Raw genomic sequence first — 23,745 nt, 5'->3', positions numbered from 1 at the left:
CCTGTCACAAACTTGTCTCAGTGTAATCTGTAAGTAGTTAGGATAATCATTCAAAGGATATATATACATGAGTAGTGATAAAACCTTTTTGTTGCTGTTAGTGAAATGTAAAACTAGTGGAAAATGAAAATATACTTTTAATTTTTCGGGCTGATGGAAAACAACATTAAATATATTCAGGACTTTCAATCTACTTGAGGAGTGAGATCTCCCATCCATGGGATCACACCCCTCAGTGTGTACTCACTTGAAGCTGTGTGTGCTTCCACAGGTTCATTACTGAGACAGCCACTCCTGCCCACCTCTGAAATGGTGCCTTTCCCTGTGATTTCTCCGGAGTTCTTACCATAGTTTCACTGTAGTCATTGTGGCCCAGCTCTGCCCTAGTTTCTTACTGCAGAACTCAGACTCACCCATTCTCAGTGTATTCCTATGGCTATATTAGCCAAATGGCTTCCAATTTAATAAACATTCACATAAAAGTATTTGGGTTTAAGAAAATTTGATGGAATCTGTTTCAAGGTTTAAATTCTTCTATTAAAAAAATATTGGGGATTTCTCTATTTTTCTCTTTCAAAAAATATATTGCAAAAGAATAAGTAAGGACATAACTGCTTTGAAGACTTTGTAGTGCAATTAATGTTTCATAAATTCCTGTTTCTTCCTATGCAAACAGAAAAATAAATTTTGAATATTTTAAGCCAATGAATTAGTATAAGATTAAATCTAGCTAAAATATGAAAGGAGCAAGCTGTCACCAGGGTGTTAATCTGCTGGTGATAATACTTATTTTTTTACGTTTTTTTTTCACAAAATATTCTTAGTGCAAAATACTTGCCCCCCCCAATCTGTCCTGGTGTGGTTTTAGCTGCTGCTGGCTGTGGCAATTTCTGAGATTGTTTGGGGATACCTTTCTGTAGAGCATCCCTTCAAAGGAATGATGTGTCAGTCAAAGCCAGATGCATGCAGGTGCACCTAGAGAAAGGTGTTTACTCATGTGTTTGCCTCATCATTCACCACTGACAGTCTCATTGTGAGATTAAAAGGTTAGCAGCTTAAAGTTCAAAAAGAGCACATCGTCAGGTGAATAGACTGGGAACTGGAATAGTTCTCTCAATCTTTATTTTCATATTGCTGCTGATGATTATATTTGCAAGTTTGCTGTTGGTAGTGGTCTGTCACTACCTAGTAACTAAGGGGAAAAAATTTGCAGGCAGGCAGTATCATGTCTTGATATTACATGAATTATAAGTAGTAAAGAAATAGTTAATTCAAGCAGTTTAAATATTTTTGTATTTGGATAGTATCAATCAAAAGGTTAGAAAATACGACTGTGTTGATATGTAAAGTTTGTATATGCTCTATGTTTGATTTCCAGGGAACACTGAGGTAGTGTGCTTAAAAATGCCTGTAGCAGAATAATGTAATGCTCTGTTCTTTAATAAGCAGCTTTTCACTTGCATGCATGGATCTAATGTTGCAACCAGGATAGGAGTCCCTTTTGCTGACAATTGTAGTGAAAATTGAGGCATCTCAGGCTCCATTAAAAATATTTTTGAACACCATATAATCAGCCTATTAAAACTGCTTTTTTTCTGTAGAATTATTTTTCGACTATTTCTAATAAATTATTTACCATTTGTATTTAAAAAAATTATAACCTTACCATTCTTGCTGTGCATCATAGGCCTGATATTAGTCTAAAGTTCTGCCTATTAAATATTCCTACCACTTGTGAATGTCACCAATTCCATATAAAGGTAGTTAATTCCATGGTACTACATCTATCTCTAATTTAAAAACTTCATCCTGACTGTTCATGAATTTTGAATTTACAAACAGGAAAGATGGGTGGATTTTTATGTAAAGAGTTATCTTTTTTAAGAAATTCTTTCAAGCAGTGTATTACCAGGAGTCTGTTGAGTTTAGAACTGCTTTCTGTGCCTCTGCAACCCCTTTAGTTTGCATTTCTCAGTCTTAAAGGCCCAGTATGAGGTATTTTGAACATTCTATGAAATTCACTTACTTGGCTGTAACTTTGCAATAGATTTACTACCATTCTGCTAGGTAGAATTTCAAACTATTTGCACTTTTTGCTTTTACAGATAATTAAGCAGGAGTTTAGCTCTTGGGAAAGAAGAACATAATGTTTTGCAAACATAGAGAGCTAACACAGAACTGCCTGAACTTCAGAGTTTTGAGGAAAAGCTTCTTGGATACTGATTTTTGTTATGATGCGTTGTCTTATTACAATATTTCCTCTGTCTTAAAAATACCCTTAATTACAGTTCTCTGGCTAACTCCTGCCACTTGCAGGAGTTATCACTTAGAGATACATGTTCACATACATGTTTAGAGTTTTCTAAGTTTGATCTATTTTGGCCCCATTGTGAAGGATACTAAGCAATAATGGTTCAGCTTTTTAGAACTGATGGCTTTGATTGATTGATTGATTGATTGATTGAGTCTGTGGCAGTTAAATTGGAGCTGAAGCCAGGAGTGTTCGTGAATACTTCTGTTCTGTATGTGAGGATAAGCAGATTGCCATACTCATAGTGTATTGTAATTATGCAATTCTTTCTACTCCAGCAGTGACTAAAGCTACTGATGCTGGAAATCTTGAGTCAGTACATTGGGGTAACAGGTAGCTAAATATTTTCAAAGGATTGGCAGAAGAGCTGTCTGGATTTTTAATATCGATGTTCATTCTAACTTGGAGCACTGGGAATGTTCCAGAAGCGTGTGGGAGTAAAGGTCATACTAACGTTTTTTTTTAAATGGCTGAGGTAACCTAGGTGATTATAAGCCTGTCAGTCTGACATCAGTCTCAGGCAAAATAATGGAAATGCAGGTGTGGGACTTGAATAATAGAGGATTGAGCTCTACTGAGTGAAGCACTATGTCTTATAAGCTCAGCCATTAAAATATAAGAAAGACAGCTCCATGTAAAGAATGAGGGGTGCTACACAGGAAAAGCATTTAGGTGCCCTAACGGGTAATAACAATGGATCTAACAGAAGTTTTTCATCCAGAACTGTAGCCAACAAGAGTTAGTGTAATCACAGAAGGTATGAACAGGGCAATATAGAATAAAACTATGGAGATCGTTTTATCTCTCAGCTCTGTGCAGCTAGAGAATACAAAGCCTAATCTTATTTCCCACTATTCAGCAAGGATGTTGGAAACCTGATGTCCTTAAGAGCCACAATACTTGTTGGAAAAAGTTCTGTATGGTGATACATTATCTCAATGAGTTTTACTCAATTCTCTTAGAAATCACAATCATTACAGGAAGACTTGAGATTAGTCTATAATTGTATATGGGGAGAACAGAAAAATGAAAACTGAAGGCTTAAAACCTAGCAGACAGACATGTTAACAGATTAGCAACTGGAAGTAGGTGACTCATGCCGTAAATAATGAACCATGGTGGCACCTGAACACAGCAATTCTGAATTCTTTAACGAAGGTAGTTTATAAATAAAAGTCGTGATTTTCTAAGACTGAATCTCTGGTAGAAATAGGAATTTCTTCTGGGAACTCCCAAACCCTTTGTAATAATGCGGGTCAGACTGCATGGTAACAGTTGTCCCTTCTGGCTCTCCAATCTCCTTGGGGTGTCAGCAAGGCAGGTATGGCTCTGAGTTGTGCTGACAGTAGGCTCTCAGAACGTGTAGTTGGGCTAGAACAGACCTCTATGGACACTCACTGGCCTGTGGGGTAATACCTGCCAATTTGACTCCTGATCACAAGAATTATACTGAAAAGTCATGTTGTTTTAGCACTGACAGTAAACACAGTATTTTAATTTCAAATTTCAGCACTTTGCTTTCAGAGCCAAGAATAAGACAAATAAGAAGTTTAAGTCTGAGAAAGTCTGCTGACTCACAAAGAGGGTTTTGCAAGAGTCAGCGCCACCTTCTATAATGTTTGTTCCATTTACTTTAGTTTAGTTTCCTATGGGTAAATATCTCTACAGCTTTGCAGATAATCCCCCATCAAATCTTTCCACATACTGTCTAGGGAACACATGGTAATTTTGCAAGACTCATTTGACATTAGCTTCTCTGTGCAGTTATTAGCCCATGGCTTTAAAATAGGACATTTTCAGTCATTACTATTTACATTACTTCCAGTAATGTTACTGTTAAAAGCGACTAGGAGTTCTTACTGATCAGAATATAACAATAATGTTGAAGGAGTTATGAAGAGCAAAACTGAACACATTTTACTTCTCTCACAGATATATTTTGATTATCAGAATAAGCATATTTTAGTTGAAATTAAGTACTTTAGTGTTTTTCATTTTTAGCCTATAAATATGCTTTTTCTTTGAAAATTAATTTTAAATAGTATGATAGCAAGTATCTGCATAAATCTCTAAAAATCCATGCATATTCACAGAAAAATGAAGAATTCATAGCAGCCGTAAGAGCAAATTACATTTTATTGTTCATGGTACAGAGATTTGCCAACATTTTCTTTAAATGACAAACTTCAACTACAGAGTACATATATCTCCTCCATTTAAAAAATACTCTTTCATTGTAGTGTTTATTTTGTTTAATTTACCCTGTGAGAAAAATAGATTTGTGCAATGTAATATTTGATTGTGCCTATGTGTTCATATTTCAGTACTCTCTAAATGAACCAGAATATATTGCAAGGTGTAAGTTAGGAATTTTTAGGAATTTTCTTTTGCCCTGTCTCCTTTTAGATTTTTGTAGGAATTCTTCAAGTGGTTAAGTGAACATGATCTCAAAAAGGCTGTGGTGAGTAAGTGTGCTAAAGTAATAAAATATTCAAGATTGTTTCAAATTTGTATGGACTTTACTTTTCCACTCACTTTCTTGGCTCTAAAGTAAGAAAGCGTAGTTAAATGACTGATAGTATTAATCTGTCATACTAATTAAAAGGTATTTGAGCAGTCTGCAGATTACCGTTGGCCTTGAGGCAAGAAAATCCATCAGGTGAGCACAGTTAATTATCATTTATAGAATTTTACTTTTTATTATCTGAGTTAATTTTTTTGGTGTAAAAACCTGCTACAGTTAGGACTTTGCTCTGCTGATATCACTGGTGTCATGAGAGCATTTTGGCTCTGGTGGCAGATTGAGGCCCTGCTGAAGCTGAGAGTGGGTGGGAATGTCGGGGGGGACTGTAGGAATTCACACCACCTGGCCATAATGCCATCACATATGTGCAAGCTGGTGTGAGGTTTGCTCTGGCTGTTCTGCTGATACTGACAGGTGGGAACTATATGAGAGTGAGGAATGTGAAGAGAATTCACACTTGCCCACATCTGGTTGCTTTTCAGCTCTTTTATACTTCTGCAGCAGGTGGACCTTATGCTTGGGCAGTTTCTGCATTAATTATAAAAATTGCTTATGTAGATGTGTGAGAACATTGGCATCTTTATCTATTTTGTGTGTTCTCTTTATGGAACATGAAATAAATAAAGAAGGAGTGCTGAAAGAAAGAAGGACAACCTTAAAAAGAACAGAAAACAAAAAGATAATGCTTAAGAAGAAATAGTTCTTTACTGTCATTGTTATTACTGAATGTTCCCCCCCTTGAGTTCAGGTTCCACAGAAGACACGTGTATAATTGCATATTTCAAGCAATTATCTGACTGGTTAAAAAAAAATAGGGTATAAGCTACTATAAAAATAACTGTAGCATAGTAAAATAGTTTACTCATTACCTTGTCTCTGAGTAGCTAAGAGATTCTCTGTGCCCCAAAATAAGATGGTATCAGAATTGGATATTTATTGCCTGTGGATGCAAGACTTTCTTCAGGTTCTTTAGCTCTTGTTCATTCTGTTGTGAAGGAGATAGATAAAAAGTGCAAAGTAACAGTACTTCTGATGGTTTTGTCTTGGTTGCATTTGCTGGTGGTGTTAGTTGAGTGTTAGTGGTTTTCTGTTAGGATCACCAGTCACAGCTGCAGATCTGGCACAGAAACTACAAAAGCCACGATGACTTGCCTTGGCTGGATTGTTACAGAGCACATGGAGCTGTAGGATCTGCTGTGGGGTCCTTCATTTTCTCTTCAGCTTCTCGGCATTTTTCATTGATGCTCACTAAAGCTCTGTCCACTGTACAGTATGACCAAGCATTTAAGGGGATATAAACGGATATCTCAGATGTATGAAACCTATGGAAGAAAACAGTGTGTTTTCAATGCCTTATGATAGCTCCTGGCAAAGTATTGAAATCTTTGCCATAGACTATTTGAAGCTACTGGAATGGTTGAGAAATCTAATGTACAGCAAATATGAAATCAGAACAGTGTTTTGGTTAACAACAGGCTTAACCTGTATCAGCACAATATGAAAAGCCCTTCTCTGAGGCTCTCTGAGTCACAAAGCTGTGGAGAGCCAAGTTCAATTATGTCTATAACTGTTGTGGGGCAAATATGGTCAAATGACCTCATCTCCAGTCTTCTCTTCTTTTTCTGTCTGTAGGAGATACTGAATGACATCCTGACTCCATGTGATATATATCTATAAATACATGGTACAGAGACTGCTTTGCTCACTTGAACTACAGTATACTTCACAAAAGAGGCCCTAATTCTTGTGCTATCTCTTCTTGTGCAAGTAATTAAGAAGTTCTTAATCATATGGCTTCTTTGTATTAATTAATTTTAAAAAGTAATTACTGTAGTAAGTAGCTGCTTACTTGAAGTGTTATTAAAAATGAGAATATTTGCACAAAAAGGCTGACTGAAAATAATAAAATGGAGAGAGCAATATAGGCAAAAATGAGAACAGAAAAGGTTGAACTCTGGAATCTATGATCTGAGTTACATTTTTGATTCACAGTGGTAGATGTTTTGCTGGAGTGATAAGGAAAGTAATGCACCTGTGCAGTTTGAAACAAAATCTCAACTGTGGTGTGAAAGGGAGTGTCCATCCCAGGGATGAGGAAGAACACACAGCTTTCCTTTCAAACATGGTGGCAGACAGAAACCAGCAGCCTGCTCTCTCGCAAGAAGTGGCCGTGTTTCTGCACTTCATCACCCCATGGCAAGTCCCAGTGCAGTGTCACATCTTTGTAGCTCCCTGTAACCCAAGTGTCAGCACAGCCCTAGGAGTGCATGGCTCTGTTCCACTTACTATCTGGCTTCTCACAGCATTTCACTCTCCTTCCTGTCTGAATTAAAAGGGAAAAAAGAGACTTCATCAAGAGTGTATCTCATGTTTGTAGTCTGACAGGGTGGTCCAAGCCATTCATCAGTTCTCCTAAAAAGTGATATGGAATTGCAAAGAATTACATACATCTACAGGGCCCAGGTTAACTCTGCACAGGTGTCCATGGTGTAGTGAGTGTGGGTGTGTGCAGGGCAGGAACAAAGGGTGTACAAAATCCTGTGTTTTTTACAGCATTATGTAATGTTTCTGGAACAAAAAAGAAGTTATCTCCTCATCCTTGCCTCTGTTGAATGTTTGCCAGTAGATACAGAAATTATTAATGTTAGTTGATGTTCTTTGCCCATTTATTTGTCCTTCATTGTTTCTGTCTGTAGCCTTACAATTCCATACCATCAAGATCAGAAGAATCTAGTTTCTCCATCTGTGTGCTCACCAGTTCTCAAAACTCTGGGAGTTCCTGTGAGCCAATACATTTTACTAATCTAAGATATAGATAAGGTAACAAAAGAAGATGGGTAGTTTAAGCTGTACCAATAAGCAGAACTACTTCATGGCAGGAGCCCTTGAATGTTGAGGAGATTGGAGAAAGTTTGTGGAAAGTACCAATAAGCCCTTAAATCAGGTCAGTTCCTTACAGCCCTCCCCCCCCTTCTCCTTTTGATCTTGTTTATCCAAAATCATGCCCATTTCTCTGTTGCCTCAGCTTACCTTATGAAATACATATTCTCTCAATGCAGTGTTTGCCTCTCCATCCATTTTCTTAAACCACAGAGCCATAGCTTTGGGACTGCCCCTTAAGCACTAGTGGTCAAGACAGGTACCCCAGGAGTCAATGTATTTCCTTCTAGCGGTAATGAATTTTTTTTTTTTTTTTACTTATAACTGAATGCCTGGCAAGTTACAAAATCAATTAGAAGATACAGCTGTAGTTTTTACCAGAGATAAATTATTGTTCCTTGTTCTGGTGTCAGCTGTGGGATTGCTAGTTAGTACATTTTTAGGTTTGACCATAGGGTGAGTGCTTTGCATGAAAATGAGCTGTGCCTCTTCACTGAAGGAACATGCTCAGTTTCCAGAAGTTCTCTGCTGAGTCCTTACATTGCACTGTACTTTTCTACCCTTGTCTTGCATGCTTTGCTAGTCCTACAGCTTACATTATTTTTATCCCTATGCATAGGAATGTGTAGTTTCCTGAAGAAAGCAATTGACTTTTTTCCATTATAAAGTACCTTGTCTACTGTTTGTTGTGGTTCTGCATATTCATTCATGCAAGAGTGTTCAATAAGCATTCATATAAAATACAGGTGAGCTTAAATATGACATATGGAGACAAGTTTCAGAAGAGAATAAAACCAGCCAAAAATAAGCTGATGCTTTACCCCAGTATGTATAATGTAGAATTATGAATTTGCTGCAGATCTATAATAAAATTGGTAATGTGGGGATTTTGTGTCTTCTTTCATATTAAAATGGTAACATCTCTGAGCTTTATTAGTTAAACAAAGTCGTGCATAAGAAATATGTGGACTAAAATCAGCTCTGGACTGATACTGTAGTAAATCTCTAGTATAGCTTTGTACTCCAAGGCAATTTTGCTAATATGCGTTCTGTTATTATATGATAATAATATATTACCTTGCCAGTATAGTTCATTATATGATACAGTCTGAATCATCAATTTTAAGTTGTATTTGGATGTGCACCAGGACCCAGTTTAGCTGGAGATGGAGAATTAGCATATGGTTTCTTGGGGAATGCCCTTGAATGTGCTCCAGTAGCTGTCTTGTGTGAGGCGTGAGCAGCATTGTTTGCAGAAAGGGTGAAATTCTGTTTCAAGCAGTATGCAGTAATCCTGAGTTGCTGTGCTTATTTTAAAACCCCAGGAAAGCCCTTCAGGATCATTTTTCAGTGAGTAGCAAGCAGCAGTGGTGGGCAGGTTTGTCACTTGGGAAGTCAGTGCTAGGTCACTTAAAAAGCATCTTGGTAGAAGTTGAAACAGGGTTTGTATGGGAGGCCAGGTCAGAATCTAAACTCAGGTTGTGGCTGAAGATGCCACCAAGGAATGAAAAGTGAACCAAAGGTCTTTCTCTTACTTCCGCACAGACATTGAGGGCAGAGTGTGATGTGCTGAGGGAAGACATTAAATGTAAATGGTCACAATGTAAATGATCTAAATTTGGCATTTTTCCCCCATAGTTGTATTTGTTTTCAGAAGATTATTTCAAGTTTAAATACAGATGTGACTGCCAATGTAATTGAATATTAAATGCTTCCAAAAATCAACCTTGGTATGACCAACCAAGAGAGACAGGTAGCATGACTTTTTATTAATATCTTATGCCAAAGAACATTGTGCCACTTGCTAAGATGACTGGAACAAACTGTTGCTTTCTGGAACAAAGCTTAGAAATTGAGAAAATTGCAATCAATCAAATACAGCAACATTAGTGAAACTTGGGTGAAAAATCCCAGAGAAACCTAGGAACATGACTGTGTAACAATCTCCCATTCTGACCATTCAGCTCATTTGTAATCCCACTGTGAGGTTTATTCTTCTCATCACACTTTTAATCAGGACTATTGTGAGAATTAGAATTCCATTGAAATGTCTATGAACTGTTGTTTGAAGGCTTTTTTGTTCAGGTTTTTTTTTCTATCAATTAAATATGAGAATGTTTCCATCTGCATACAGTGTAGCATATTTTAACATATTTACTTGCAGTAGTCACATCAGACATAGAAGGAACTATAAATTTTTTCTTTGGCCTTGCTGGTGAAAGATGGCATGCAACAAAGTTGCAAGGACCGCTGGTCCATGTCAACATAGGCCTTTGTACACCTAGGGCAAATGCAGCCTATGACAGCAGATTTGGGTACAAGACACAAAACAAAAAGCTAATCATACAGCTTGCTTATATACTCACTTCTCAGTTGATCTTTTCAGAGATCCTTCACTGATGAATAAGTTATTTGAAATATATTTTACTGTACCTTCACATAGATATGGCATCCTAAACCAGGTTTGTTACATGAATTTTGTAGGAAGTAATATTGTCAGGGGCTGTTTATTTCCCATGTAAGAAGCAGCAGCTGTGTGTGCACCTATACTTTTGTGTGTGTTAAACTGAATGGCCTTTTTTTGTTACATATTACACAGTCCTGTATGCTGCATTTTCAGTATTTTTTCCTGCTTAAAAGTTGGCATCACACCTGGCAGGAAAAGAAGAGCTGTTACTATGTTAAAACTTGCAAAAAATGATAATAATTTATTTTTATTTTCTTTTTACTGTAATATAGTAACTATTTACTGATTATGATTTTTCTTTTCTTAATGAAGAAAACCTCTCTACCCTTATAACCTCCTTGTGACCTATAGGCTCAGACAGAAATCAAAACCATTGTTGTTGAAACTGTAGCCATCATTTTGGTCTTTTTCTCTTTAAGTCAGGAGGGCAAAACATCACTTAGCTTTATCTTTGTCCACAAAAAGGTGAACAAGAATCACAAGAGCTGGGAAAACTGAAATTAATCTGGTAAGAGAAAACACATTAAGGCTTGGGCTCACAAGGCATTTTTAAATCTAGATTTAGTAGATATTTCCAATTCCTAAATGCTTATGTCAATATGGGTCATAGTAATCTAGGAGGAAAAATCACATTCCTAGTAATAGAGATTTTGACAATTGCCATGGAACAAAGGCTGGTCTCCCCAACACTGGAAGAATCTAAAATATCCATCTTAAATTAACTGTTGTTTACTTGGGAATTTTTTTCTTGTGGTAAATAGGGACAGCTTCTCATGTGACTTTACTAAGTGTTATTGCACTGATTGCTTATTTTAATTATTCTTTGAAAAGAATGCAGTGTTACAGAAAGTCAGATGAACTTTGCATTCTTCACCAAATAATATGTAATATACTGCGATAGATTTTTCTCTGAGTTATGTATGTATAAATCTGGATTTTTTTCTTTTGAAATTATTGTCATATTTCATTTTCTGAATTCTAGTGGTATTTCTGATGGTAGAATGTGGCCTGAATGTTTTTAGATAAAAAATCTAAAAGGAAACTAGAAAAACATTTAGTATTTCTTCCTTCATAATCTCCCTTGGTTAAATTAAGTAAGAAAACAGTGAAGTGTTTGTTTCCTTTAAGTATCTACTTTCATGGCTGTTAAGCTGATTTTGGAAGCATTGAGACCCAGTAAATGTGCTTGTTTACTTCTTTCTATATTGCACAGAATTCTACAGAAGGTTTTTCTATTTTGTCCTGCAGAATCTTTCTCTCATTTGAAAGTTGTTTTTTTATTCCTCTTATAATTTGTTTTCCTGTTCATTGTTGCTGAATTATGAAGTTGTTAAGGTTGGAAAAGACTTAAGTCCCACCATTAACCTGGCATCACCATGTTCACCAGTAAATTGTGTCCTCAGCTGGCACATCCACATTTTTTTAACACTTCCAGGGATGGTGATTCCACCTGTTCCCTAAGCAGCATGTTCCAATGCTTGACCATCCTTTCAGTGGACAAACTTTTTCCTACTCTCCAACCTAAACTTCACTGGCACACCTCGAGGTAATTTCATCTCATCCTGTTGTTTGTTATCTGGGAGAACAGATTGACCCTCACCTGGCTACAGCCTCCCTTCAGGTATTTGTAGAAAGCAATGAGCTCCCCCCATGAGCCTCCTTTTCACCAGCATGAATATCTCAGAGAAGTCCTTCAGCTAATTTTTGTAAAATAGTACCAGTGGTGCATGTCTCCTACCTCCAAATCAAAGTAGCTCAAATAATTTCCATCACTTTGTTCATTCTGTTATGAAACAACAAGAATCCTTGCTTATGGGAAAAGTGTATATTAAAACAACAGTTTTATTTTATCTGATATCTGTTCTCATCCATTCATTTTCATATGAATTGTAGTTTACTTTGGTCATATACTGTTATTTGCTTGTAGCTTTGGTCATAAGCTGTGTGTGAAGTGGGTGCATCTGTGTAAAAGTTAAATAAGGCATCCGGTGATTTTCACCATCTCATCAGATGGGACATCAAGGTTTGTGCTGTGTCAATCTGGCCAAATGTGAAACAGATCCATCCATGAAAGTTCAGGGGGAACTTGTGCTCCTTGTTTAAAAATTTAGTAGTAAACACAGATTTTTTTTAAGATGTGTTCTGAGTTTTTATTAGGTATATTCTGTGTAAACAAGCATACATTTATGCACATAGGTACATATTTGTTTTTATTTGTTTTTTATATATAGTTAGTTATTCTTTTGCCTTCAAATATGAGAATTACAGCCACAATTTCATTTAGCCTTCTCAGGCATCCATATGTAATTTAAATATTGTGAGATTCTAGACTTGGTGATGTGAACACTGTGGCACCAAAACAATCAGGTATTCCAGCTGTGTATCAGTAGTCTGCAGGAACTTCTTAGTATTGCTATATTTACTATTTTATTTTCTGTCTTACTTAATCATTCCTAATGCTTATGTATAGCATATTTTTCTCACTTCAAGACCATTAAATCTGAAACAAATTTCTTTTGCATTTTGCAACACACCATATTGTTTTATATTGAAAGATAAATTTGAAGAAAAGTATAGCTATAAAATTTATCCTTGAAAAATAATTTAATCTTTGTATGGCTGAACTGTAATAAATAACATTATTATTAAAGGTTGATTTTTGGAAGAGAGAGGGGAAGTTGGAGGAAAACAGTAAATACTGAAGTGAAATGTATCTGTCTTTGGCTTTTTTTATAAGTAGCTATATGACTATGAATTTTGAAATTTCTTTCGTAACTTAGAAAAACTAAAAGATGAGAGGGTTTTAAAATCTATTTTGAAAGATCATTTGTTGGTTAAACTGAGTCATAAGAACTTATATTTAGCTTTTGGGGTTTTTTTTTTGTAAATCAGAGGCAAGTGAAGCGTATTTAGATAAATGATTGAGAACCTGTCTGCTTATGACTGGTACAATTTTATATTAAAGAAGAGCAACACAATTGTTATTCAAAGTATGACATGCTGTCTAGTGAGATAATGAGATTCAATTGAATATAGGCTAAACTTCATCATCTCAGACTTTTTTTAAAATGAATTAATTAAAAAAGCAAAACACATGAGGTTCAGATGTAAGGCCATAGTATTCAGCAAAAGCAATGCAAGATGTCAGCATTCTCTGTGTGCTGTGGAAAGGGCAAAAAGAAAAGCTCTTCCCGTGGAAAGGTCCATATGAAATTCTTTTTGGTGATGGAGAAGGACATAAAATTAACATAAATAATAAAGTGCAATTGGGTGGGATCAGAAGTCTCAATGCTGCATCTGGCTGCAGGAACTGCAGGTATAATTATGAAGGTAATTGCAATGCAGTGTAAGTAATACCAAAAAATGAAATTAAAAAAAACGCAAAGGAAATAAAATCACGAGCAACCAAAAGACAAAAAGTTTGTGATAAATGGTTCATTTAGACCTGCAGTGCTGTGTGGGCAAAAGTGGATTGCAATCATAGCCATTTCAAAAATGAAAACATAAGAGAAAAGGAAATTGGACAGAAATGGCATGGAAATTACAGCCTTTGATCCGTTTTTGAAGAACCTTTTATGAGACATCATCGTGAGTGGGCAGCAAATTCTTTCCAGTCTCCTCTTAAAGTACTTGTGAAAGCTTGGAGTCCATGAGACTGAAATAAACGTTTTAGCATGGATTGTGGGAATGTATCCCTCTCTTTTGACCTTTTTTAGCTTTTATAGGCAGCACAGAATTGCACTGAATGTATAGTGTGATAATATAGAATATATAATATAGTCAATTACATAGAACATCATTTAGCACAGTGATATAGAAAGTGTTTTCTCTAGTAGCACTAGGCTTTTTATTAATTCCCTATAAAAGTGAGGAACTGTAAGTGGGGATAGACTACATGTTTTTAAAGATTGGTTAGGCAGAAGTGCAGATGGCGTTTGCAGCTTTTGTAACTCTGAGGGCTGACTTGATCTGGGCTGAGTAAGTCCCTGTTTAAACTTGCCACAAGCTGTGTTGCTGGGGAGGGTTTTGTCTTTTTTTTTCTTTATACTGCATCATTTTGAACCTCCTGGGTTATCCTGCTGTCTTGAGAGAATTACAATGTCTCAGTGTGAAACTTCAGTGTACCTACAGAGAAAAGAGGTAAATTGTGAACATGAATAATACACTGTAATTTCCACAGTCCAGCTCTGCACTCACTAAAATTAGATTGATCTCTGAGGCTATAAAACAAAGATGATCATAGTCTGGTTCAATCACTAACAAAATATCTGTAATGCTGCTGTAAAACATTAATGTTATGGATGTATTTGGCAGTACTCCTTATTAAATAGCAGTAATTAAAATAAAAGTGCATTGGGTTAGCTGTATCATTCTGTAAAGCATGAGTAATTAGCTTTCAGGTAATTGGTCAGATTAGTAACTGTACATAAAATGATTATTGTTGATGAGAAGAAATATGTTACTTCATGATTTGAACGATCATGAATGCTGTCACATAAAAGAATAAGTACACTATTTTACATTTCAGTAAACAACAGCTGGATTCTTCTAAGAGTGCTGCTTAAATCAGATTCAAGCTGCCTGAAGCAAAATCCCTATTTATTTCCTTATTTTATTTGACTTGACTGGGTTCTGTTTTCATTAACATTTTCTATCTGAACTTGAATTAGAAAACCTTTTTATTCAGCAGAACGAGTGAAGTTGTTTTTGAATTTGTGAAATTTGGGATTGCTTTTCATATTTTTTTAAACTTTGTGTATCATTATTAAGGTGGAAAATAGTCTCCATTATTTCCAGATAACGATTATAGGGAGCAGTAACAAAATAAATAAAAATGTTTACTCCTATATAACCTATTTGATTTTCTATTTCAGACTATTTGATTATTAAATGGGAGGCGGAGACAGCTGTATTTTGCTGTTGGGGTGCTGCTGATATCATTATTAATCATTTATATAGTTAATGTGTAGCTGTTGTTCACGTCTTAGGGAGATAAAAAATATCATCCACACCCTGAAGTGTTTGCAATCTAAAATTAGACAAAAGAGGTAACAGATGATAGCAGTCAGCTCTAGGAGTGGGAGTTTCAGAAGAATATGTTATTGTTTGCCTGCTGTCCTTTTACCACTTTCTGTTTGAAATGCTTTCTCTCAACAGACTGCTGATGTGCTGAGGGTTATACTGTGCCCCATCCTCCAGACCATTAATGGAGGTGTCAAACAAGACCAGACCAGTTTTTACCCCTGGGGTACAACCACGAGTGAGCAGACTGTGTACCCCTGATCACTGCTTTCTGTGCCTGGCTCTTTGGGCAGTCTTCAGTCCACCCCACTGCCTGCTTGTCTAACTCCTCCTTTATCAGCTTTTCTGTGAGCATTTTGCAGGAGACAATGTTAAAAGCCTTTCTGAAGTCAAAGTTGGCAGTAGCCACTGCTGTCCTCTCATCTACAAAGCCAGGCATTTAATCATAGGAAGTTGTCAGGTTGGTTAAGCAAGATTTCCCCATTCTGACTACTCCCAGTTACCTTCTTTTCTTGTCCTTTATGTGCCTGAAAATCATTTCCAGATTACGTGCTCTGTCACCTTTGCAGGGGTAGAGGTGAGGCTAACAAGTCTGTAGTTCCTTGGGTCCTCCTTCCTGCCATTGTTAAAGTTTGAAGTGGTGTTTCCTTCCCTTCAGTCTTTGGGTGCTTCTCCCAGTTGCCACAGTGCTTAAGCTTATCAAGAGTAGCCTAGAAATGGCAGCAGGCACCTCCCTCAGCCTTTGTGGGTGTGTACCATCAAGGACAACAGTATTTCCTGGCCTGATCATCTTCCTCCAAAAGTACATTTTCTTGTTCCAGATTTTCCCAGTGGTGTTGAGGGCCTGGAATTGCAGAAGGCCAGTGTTGCTAGTAGAGACTCAGGTGAAGATGGTATGAAGTACCTCAGCCTTTACTATGCCCTGTGTCACTAGGTCCCTTGGCACACATAGCAGCAGGCCCACATTTTCCCTAGTCTTCCTTTTGTCACTGCATACTTTTGCAAGTTTTTCTTGTTGTTTTTTGCCAGGTTCAGTTCCAGGTAGGCTTTCACTTTCCTAACTGCATCTCTGCATGTTCAGCTAGAATCTCTCAGTTTCTCTCAAGTGTCCCCTCTCTGTTTTTGACCTCTGCATGCTTCATTTTTTTTGTGTTTGAGTTTTGCTGGAGGCTCCTTTTCCATCCATGCATGCCTCCTGGCATTTTTTTCTGGCTTGCCGCTCGCTGGGAGGGAGCAGCTGTAGCTCCTACAGAGCACAGTCCCAGCTCTCACAGGCTCTCCTCAGATGACAGATGCTCCAGGCCTTTTATGGTCTTCCTGTCTGTTCTCTGGGAACATTGCAGTGTGTCCGTGTCTCTCCTGAAGTGAGAAGCACAGAACTGGACACAGTACTCCAGATATGGTCTCACCAATGCTTTTCTTTTCAGGTGGTCATAACAAGGCATTTCAGTAATGGGTTTTTTAAGGAGATTGTGATTAACACATGACTGATGTGGGTAAGAGAAGTAAAGTTTGCAAGAAAGAAAAGAAATGAAATCAGTCTGAAGAGTCAGCAGAGGAAAGTCAGTGGGATAGAAAGCACAACTAATTGGAAGCAGCAAAATAGAGCAGAAGGATGAGATACATATATTGGGAAGGTGAGTAGGAGGGTGAGGATAAGAGGAAGTAGCTAAAGCTAGATAAAAAGTTAATTGAAGGCAATAGGAAACTTTTATGTTTATTTCAGCAAATTCTTGTTAGGGAACAGGTTGTAGAAGTGGCAGATTGTTAAAAATAAGATACACCCTGTCTAGACTTCAGATTTCCTAAAGTTCAACTATAACAAGTGCCTCTGTGACTTTGAACCTGATTTCTTGGATTGGTGGCTGATGATTGCTTTGGTGCCTCAGTGGGATGTGCTTGGAAGAGTGACCGAGTCAAATGATTGCTGTTTCAGAAGGATGTTCTGATTTGCAGGGTTGGTTCTTTTAGTAGAATAATCCTCTAGCTGGTTGTGGCTGGCGGACATTCCACAAATGCTCCAAGGAATGAGAATATTACTATGTCTCTTCAGAACATAGAAGAGCTCTACAAAATGAAGACAGGACCAAATGGAAATTTAAAATTTCCATGTCCTCGCAGGAAAAATGAAAGTCAAACTTTGATTAACTGCTTAAATTCCACACATTTTTATCCTAAGCCACCGAACTGTTTAGAAACTTAAATGGTCCTAATAAGGATAGCACGAGGTCTGAGCAGATTTATTTTATGAGAAAAGTATCACATATTTTGTGAGCCCTAAATTCTGGTAGGGCCACCTTTTATCCTTACTTTCTGGGTAATTACTTGTTTTTCTTTTTAAGGCATTTCCATACATCTAGTCTGTTACTTTTTATAACTAACTTGAGATTCAGTTCTAATGTGTAAAACACATGCCAGTGATTTTGCTGCTGCTGTAAGCTTCTTGAACCCTAAATCTGCCAAATGTGTTTGGATTCCCTATTGAGATATCCTATTAAAGAAGTTTTGGCTATAGACATCTCCAGATAGCTAATGAAAAGCAAACAAAATACAGCATGTCTGTGTTTTGTCTTTTTAGAAATGCTGTGATAAATACATTTTTTGCTTAAATTCACCAACCTCTGCATAATCTTTGGTTTTCAAGTTGGAAAAGCATATTCAATATATATTTAAAAAAAAAAAAGAAGTGTTTCCAAAATCCTAAGTTTTGAAATGCCACATGCTCTACTATACTTAGGAGTTTGTGGTATGTGTCTGAACAAGTGGCATGTGAGGTTCCCTGTAAGCTAGAGAAGAGGCTAAGAATTAATTCCAAAGGCTAGGAACAAGTATAATGCTTGGCAATATTCCCTTGGCTTCCTTTCCTTCAAATCAGGACTGTTGTTATACTATTTCTACTGAAACATAATTGCAATCCTGTAAGTACAGATATCCACAGTATCTCCAGTGTAAAAGACTTTCTTCCAGAACAGAGCTATATTAGCTGTAATAGGTATTAACATCGCTATCTTAGGATAGCAAGTAATAGGTGAGCAGAAAGGGTTCACAGATGACAGATTGATAACTAAGGCAATAGTGTTCAACCAAGGATTTCATATACTTCCATAGGATTATGTGGCAATAGGGAATGAGGTAAATTTATTGGCCATTTCTCAGTTTCTCATATCTGGGGCTATATGAAAGCATTGCAGCTCTTGAATGCAAAGTAGGGAATTGCTTTAGTGGTAGTTAAAAACTTACTGTGTTTTATTTGTTTTGTTTTGAGGGGGTGATGGGATACTGGAGTCAAATCATTCTTTCCCATTCTTACCAGAGTATTGTTTTATGTTAAGGGTTCTTATCTTCTTTTCAAACTTCAAGAAGAAAACATGAAAAATAGCTTTTATTACCCTTCTGTGGTATTTGTAAGGATAGTGAAGGAATAGCTCATAAAAAGATATTTCTCAAGTTTTAACTTACTGACTTTTTCATTACCGTAGCAGGTGGTCATTTTCATATAAATGAAACTGGTAAATACCAACCCAGTTTTTCACATGGCTTCAATTACAGTGAATGCTTCCAAACACCAAATGCATGGAAAAAACCCATTCCTTTTCATTCTCTTTCTAACCAAATAAAATGAATCTTTAAAACTTTTATGTGTATATATATATATACTTACACATATATATTTATATATGCTATGGTATAAATGCAACAATATACAAAATAAAAAATACTGAACTTTATATTTTTCCATTTTTCTCCCTTGAGGTTGATACTAAAGCTATACTTAAAATAATTTAAGCCAAAGGAAATTTACCTTTTCTGTTTATGTTTGTGAAATATCTTCAGGTTTCTTACAGAACATTCTTCCTCACTTAATATTCTCGTAAAACTCACCCACCTCCATCTTTTTGGGCAATCATTATTTCAGTGCATGGCATCTCACAAACTTGCCATCATTGAATTCATCTTACCTAATTCTAGATCTATAGAAGTAAGATATCATATAAATACATTCAAAAAACAGAAAATTTTGTAAATTTTCCTCTGTATGTGTCTTTTTTTCAATATGTTTTTCTTCCTAGTCCGCTGTTAGATCAGGCTTAGTATCTAAAACCAGGTGAAATAAATACCACTCTTTAAGTCCTCAGTGCTCTAAGAGGTCTGGTTAAAGTATTCTTCTATCTAAGGACTATTGAAGCTATATGAAAAAAGGCAACACACAGTAATAATTACTAATTATATCACTATCATGTGTATAAAATTTATTGCAGAAGTTGATAGTATTGTATGGGGTCCATGAAAGTTTAAAAGAAATATTTCCAAGTAAAATGAAATTAATTTTGGAATAGTATTGTAAAGTGCTTGAGCAACATTTTAAATAATAATTATTCAGCACAGCTTAGGGGACAAGGAAGTACATCTTATCTAAAAAGTACAACTTTTAACCTGCATGCCACTAAGACCAAAGATTAAAATAAACAATGCTTGTGGTGGGATTCCATAGCTGAATGGCATTCAAAGAAATTATTCCTCCCTGATTAGCTTCAAAATGCTTCATCTGTATAGGCAGGTGGGAGCTGTGTCTTGGTTCAGTGCTGTAGCTGCTGTCTGCAACTCATTAGGTTCTGCTGTAGAGAAACAGATAAAATAACATGAAGAGTGTACACAAAATTAGGCCATTTAACTGGGGGTCCTTACAACTCTTGACACCTGTCTTTGTGTCCAGCAACCTGCTGACAGACAAAGGCAGTAATTTAAATTCTTGGCATTGCAGATCCTGTTAATCACAGCTGATGCAGGCTTCCTCTGTAAGTCTGTTCCGTGTATTGTGGGAAAGCATTCTATATAAATATGTATCTGTTGTGCAAAAGTGATTCCAGAGATGACCAAGATACATAGTTATTAGATTTCCATTTCCCTCTCAAAAGTCTTGCCATTTAAATTACTGTGCTAAAAACTTCCGAATTCTATCCCAAGCACACTTGCAAAGGTATGAATGTTGGCATACATAAAAAAGAGTTTGTGATAACTTGGTGATTACTTTGAAATACAGTTTGTTTATTTTTTTAATTACTGTTACTAAGCTCAACTGTTGATGGAAAACGTGTGTGCATTAATTAGTACAAGAACTGATAAGCATAGTAAATCAGGCATATTATTTTTGCATATAAATTGTATTTTGGAAGAAAGGTTGTTGAGCTGGACGTAAAAGTGATAATAGTGATTTGTAAAACAATTTCTGTAATGGAAACATATGGAAGTTAATGCTAAAATGCAGCCTTAGGAGAAGGCATTATCTTTAAAGAACTGAAGAACTTTGCTCTTTTCTCACCCTGTACCCTCCTCATCCCATAGATCCCTTTTTTGCAGACATTCTATTTGTACTGTTACCAACACAAGAGATTGCATCTGAGTCCTTCACACTCGCTCTAAATTAAGATTCTGCAGTTTCATGCCAGCTGTCTTTGGGGCACAGATTTCCTCTCTTCAGAGGCATGAGTGAGCTTGTTTGTGATAGTCAATAATACTCTATTTTGCCATTTGTCATTAAAAACAGAACATGAATATCTATCATGCTTTCCATTTAAATACCCCATAAACTAGTACTTGATCTGCAGAGATAACTGCAACTTTCTTCTACTCCCGTAAGGATTTACTCAAAACAAAGCCATGGGCAGTTTTTAATAGGATATTAACACCCTTTCAGATAATTCTTAATTAACATCTTTCAGACTTTCCTACAGAAGTGTAAAACAGCACTGATTGTCACTAAAGTATCAGTGATTTATATAAACTGCTTTATGAGTGGACATGTCTATATTAAGACTAATAGTAGAAGTTTCCATTTGTATTATTTATATGTATATGCACTTTTCACTTCAAACCACATCTAGGCCATTTTACAAACAGCATGTTGCTGTTCACTTTATGGAAATTATGTCTGTGTTACGAATAGCTTATTTGTGCTCTCTGTGCTTATCACGTGCTAGTTAAAGATACTCTCCTGAGTTATTAAAGCTGAGGACGCAGAAGCTACCTAAGTGGGAGCCCTTCCTTGAAACAATGGTGAGAACCCAAAGCCTCTCTTCATCTCAGAGAGAGCTCTGTGTGTGCCCCAACTCTGAATATTACATTGTTCACTTAAGGCCTTGTTCTTTGGAAGTCAGTTTGAAAATTAAATTATTTTTAAGATATCGGTTTACCACTTTTAAGATACTTTAAGTTATCGGTCTGCCAGATTACCAGATTGATATACCAGTTACCCTTGTGTTTCATGACCAAGTCTACTTACTGAACATCATGAAGTGACAAACTGATGCCTAAATTCAGCTGAGATGTGAAACACTGTAATCTACAAATTCCATATCTGAGAACCATCGCTATATTTTGCTTAAGATGGGGGTTATTATTAAAAGATATATTAATTTACCAAAAAAGCAAGATTAAAGTTAAGCTATTTTATTAAAGCACATATGTGTTTTACTATTATCTCAATAATCAGCATTGATAATTACCGTGAGTTTTAAGAAATTGTATCATACTTGTTTACTTTTTGTTTTCTTTTTGATTAATCATGCCTATTTCCATTTCCTATTGCATGTGCTTTTTGAAAAACTGTAAATAATTTAGAGATGTCCTAGATTTAGAAAATTATGTTTTAAAAATCTATTCTAGAAAGTGTGCCTGGAAAAGGCACATAGTTATGCACAAGAAATTTCATGTTTTCATTTTGAAATATGATTCAGACAACGGTAGACCATTGACCTCAGTAAAATACAGGGATTTAGAAGATAGATATTTTAACAAAACAGTAAATAGGGGTATGGAAGTAATTGAAGCCCACATGGAGTTGCCAGATATTGAGCAAGCCAGACTAAATTGCCCATGTTCTTTGATAAGAAAGGAACCTCAGTAAATTTTATCTATATGAACTTTCTAGCATTTGTTTTGGAAGTGCATTTAAAAATAGGTCTTATTTTTGTTGCAAATGTGTAAAAAAGCTGTAAGGTGATTAAAAAACTATCAGAAGCAGTAAACACGATGATCTGTATTTGAAGTTACTGGATAGGAAGGAGGTTTTTAGTTAGATTGTTGAAGGAACACTGCTCTTGAATCAATATTACTCATTTAACAACTGCCCCCAAAAGTCAGAAAACATTAAAGATTTGTTTCTGATGCATACTGGAGGGTTTTGGCACCTTGTAGAGGAAATGATATATCTAGAGACTGAGGAGACGATCATTAGAAATAGATCAAGTGTGTAAGTACAAAATGAAAGGTAACCAGTCATAAAATATTTCTACCCCATCTGGATTCTCATCGCTTGAAAACAACAAAGAAGAAAACCAAAAATCAGCCTGTGTGTGAGTAGAGATAACATCATGGAAAACTGAAGGAGGAGTTACTGGACAAGACATTCAGGAGAAGCGGAGATGTGTTAATTTAGAAAAACAAAGATAAAATTGAAGTTGGAATGCTATATAAAGTTCTTGCCATCATTTTTTTCATGGAGATAGTTCCATATTAAAGCGGACAAGGAGAAGGGTTATTAAAATGACTGAGGAAGAGTCGCAGTTGTCCCGATAACCAAGAATCAGTACAGGCTGGAAAATTAATCCCAGTAATTCTCAAATAGAAAACATAACTTTCAAGTAGTGTTTGAATCCTTGTGCTATGTTTTCTATGTTCCTTAGTATTCCATATAAGAAATTATGATTCCAGCTTTGGCAACTTTTTAATCTTAATTTTGTACCAAATTTCACAAACTCTGCATTAAACTTTGTTCAGGTATCTGTCATTAAGCAGTACATTCATGGCATTTGAGTAGTTTGCAACAAAGAACAGGTGTGTTCACACTGTGATGCACCAAGATATGCAGCATCTACTAAAACAGGTTTAGGAAGTACTGACCCATATGAGTACTCATGTGAGTTCTCTGTGACAAAACTGAATCAGAAATGCAAGACGGGCATTTTCACTGCTGGATAATTTGTTTCCTCCTTGCATTTGTGCAATTTCGTTAGTAAAAGATAGCAGTAGAAAATCCCTGTGAGTTCAGTCATACCTTTTCTAGCTGCTGTTTTGCCTAACAGTATTTCAGCATTTTTGTAAGGGACTTGTCAGTACAGAGCTCAGCTAAGTGATAAAAGGGAAAAGCTGCATTACAACTTGTTGGAAAAATGCCCTCTATACTAAATAATTACATTTCAGAGTAATATTCAGCTACTCTTACATTTGAGGCTGTATTTTGAAGATGTAGTTGAGTTATTTATTTATTTTGATATTTACAGTTGGCTGGGCATCCTACATATTATTTGTTGTTCAAGATTGCAGGACTAGGAACTCTGTGTGAATCACATTGTGAAGCTCTGGAAATGCCAGATATGAGTCAATATTTGTGGTGTTTATCTGTACAACTCAAACCAAGTCTTCCAGAATGGCAAATACCTCTGAAAAAAGATTGAAATTCAGCTGGTATAAAAAAGGTTCTATCGGTCTGAATCACGCAGGCTTGATATTGCTGGGGAGGTGCAGCTGCAAGGGTAAAACAGA

General features: G+C 36.2%; 1 protein-coding gene across 2 annotated transcripts in view; it reads left to right on the top strand.

Annotated features, from left to right (window-relative positions):
• Positions 1 to 23,745, top strand: part of SYT1 (synaptotagmin 1) — a 333,835-nt gene that overhangs the window by 157,599 nt on the left and 152,491 nt on the right. The gene's annotated exons all lie outside the window — the stretch shown is intronic.

The sequence above is a fragment of the Camarhynchus parvulus genome, chromosome 1A, assembly GCF_901933205.1.
Source record: "Camarhynchus parvulus chromosome 1A, STF_HiC, whole genome shotgun sequence".
In the NCBI taxonomy this organism is placed as follows: domain Eukaryota; kingdom Metazoa; phylum Chordata; class Aves; order Passeriformes; family Thraupidae; genus Camarhynchus; species Camarhynchus parvulus.
Note: the sequence above shows the minus strand (reverse complement) of the source record. Positions and strands in the feature narration are given on the sequence as shown.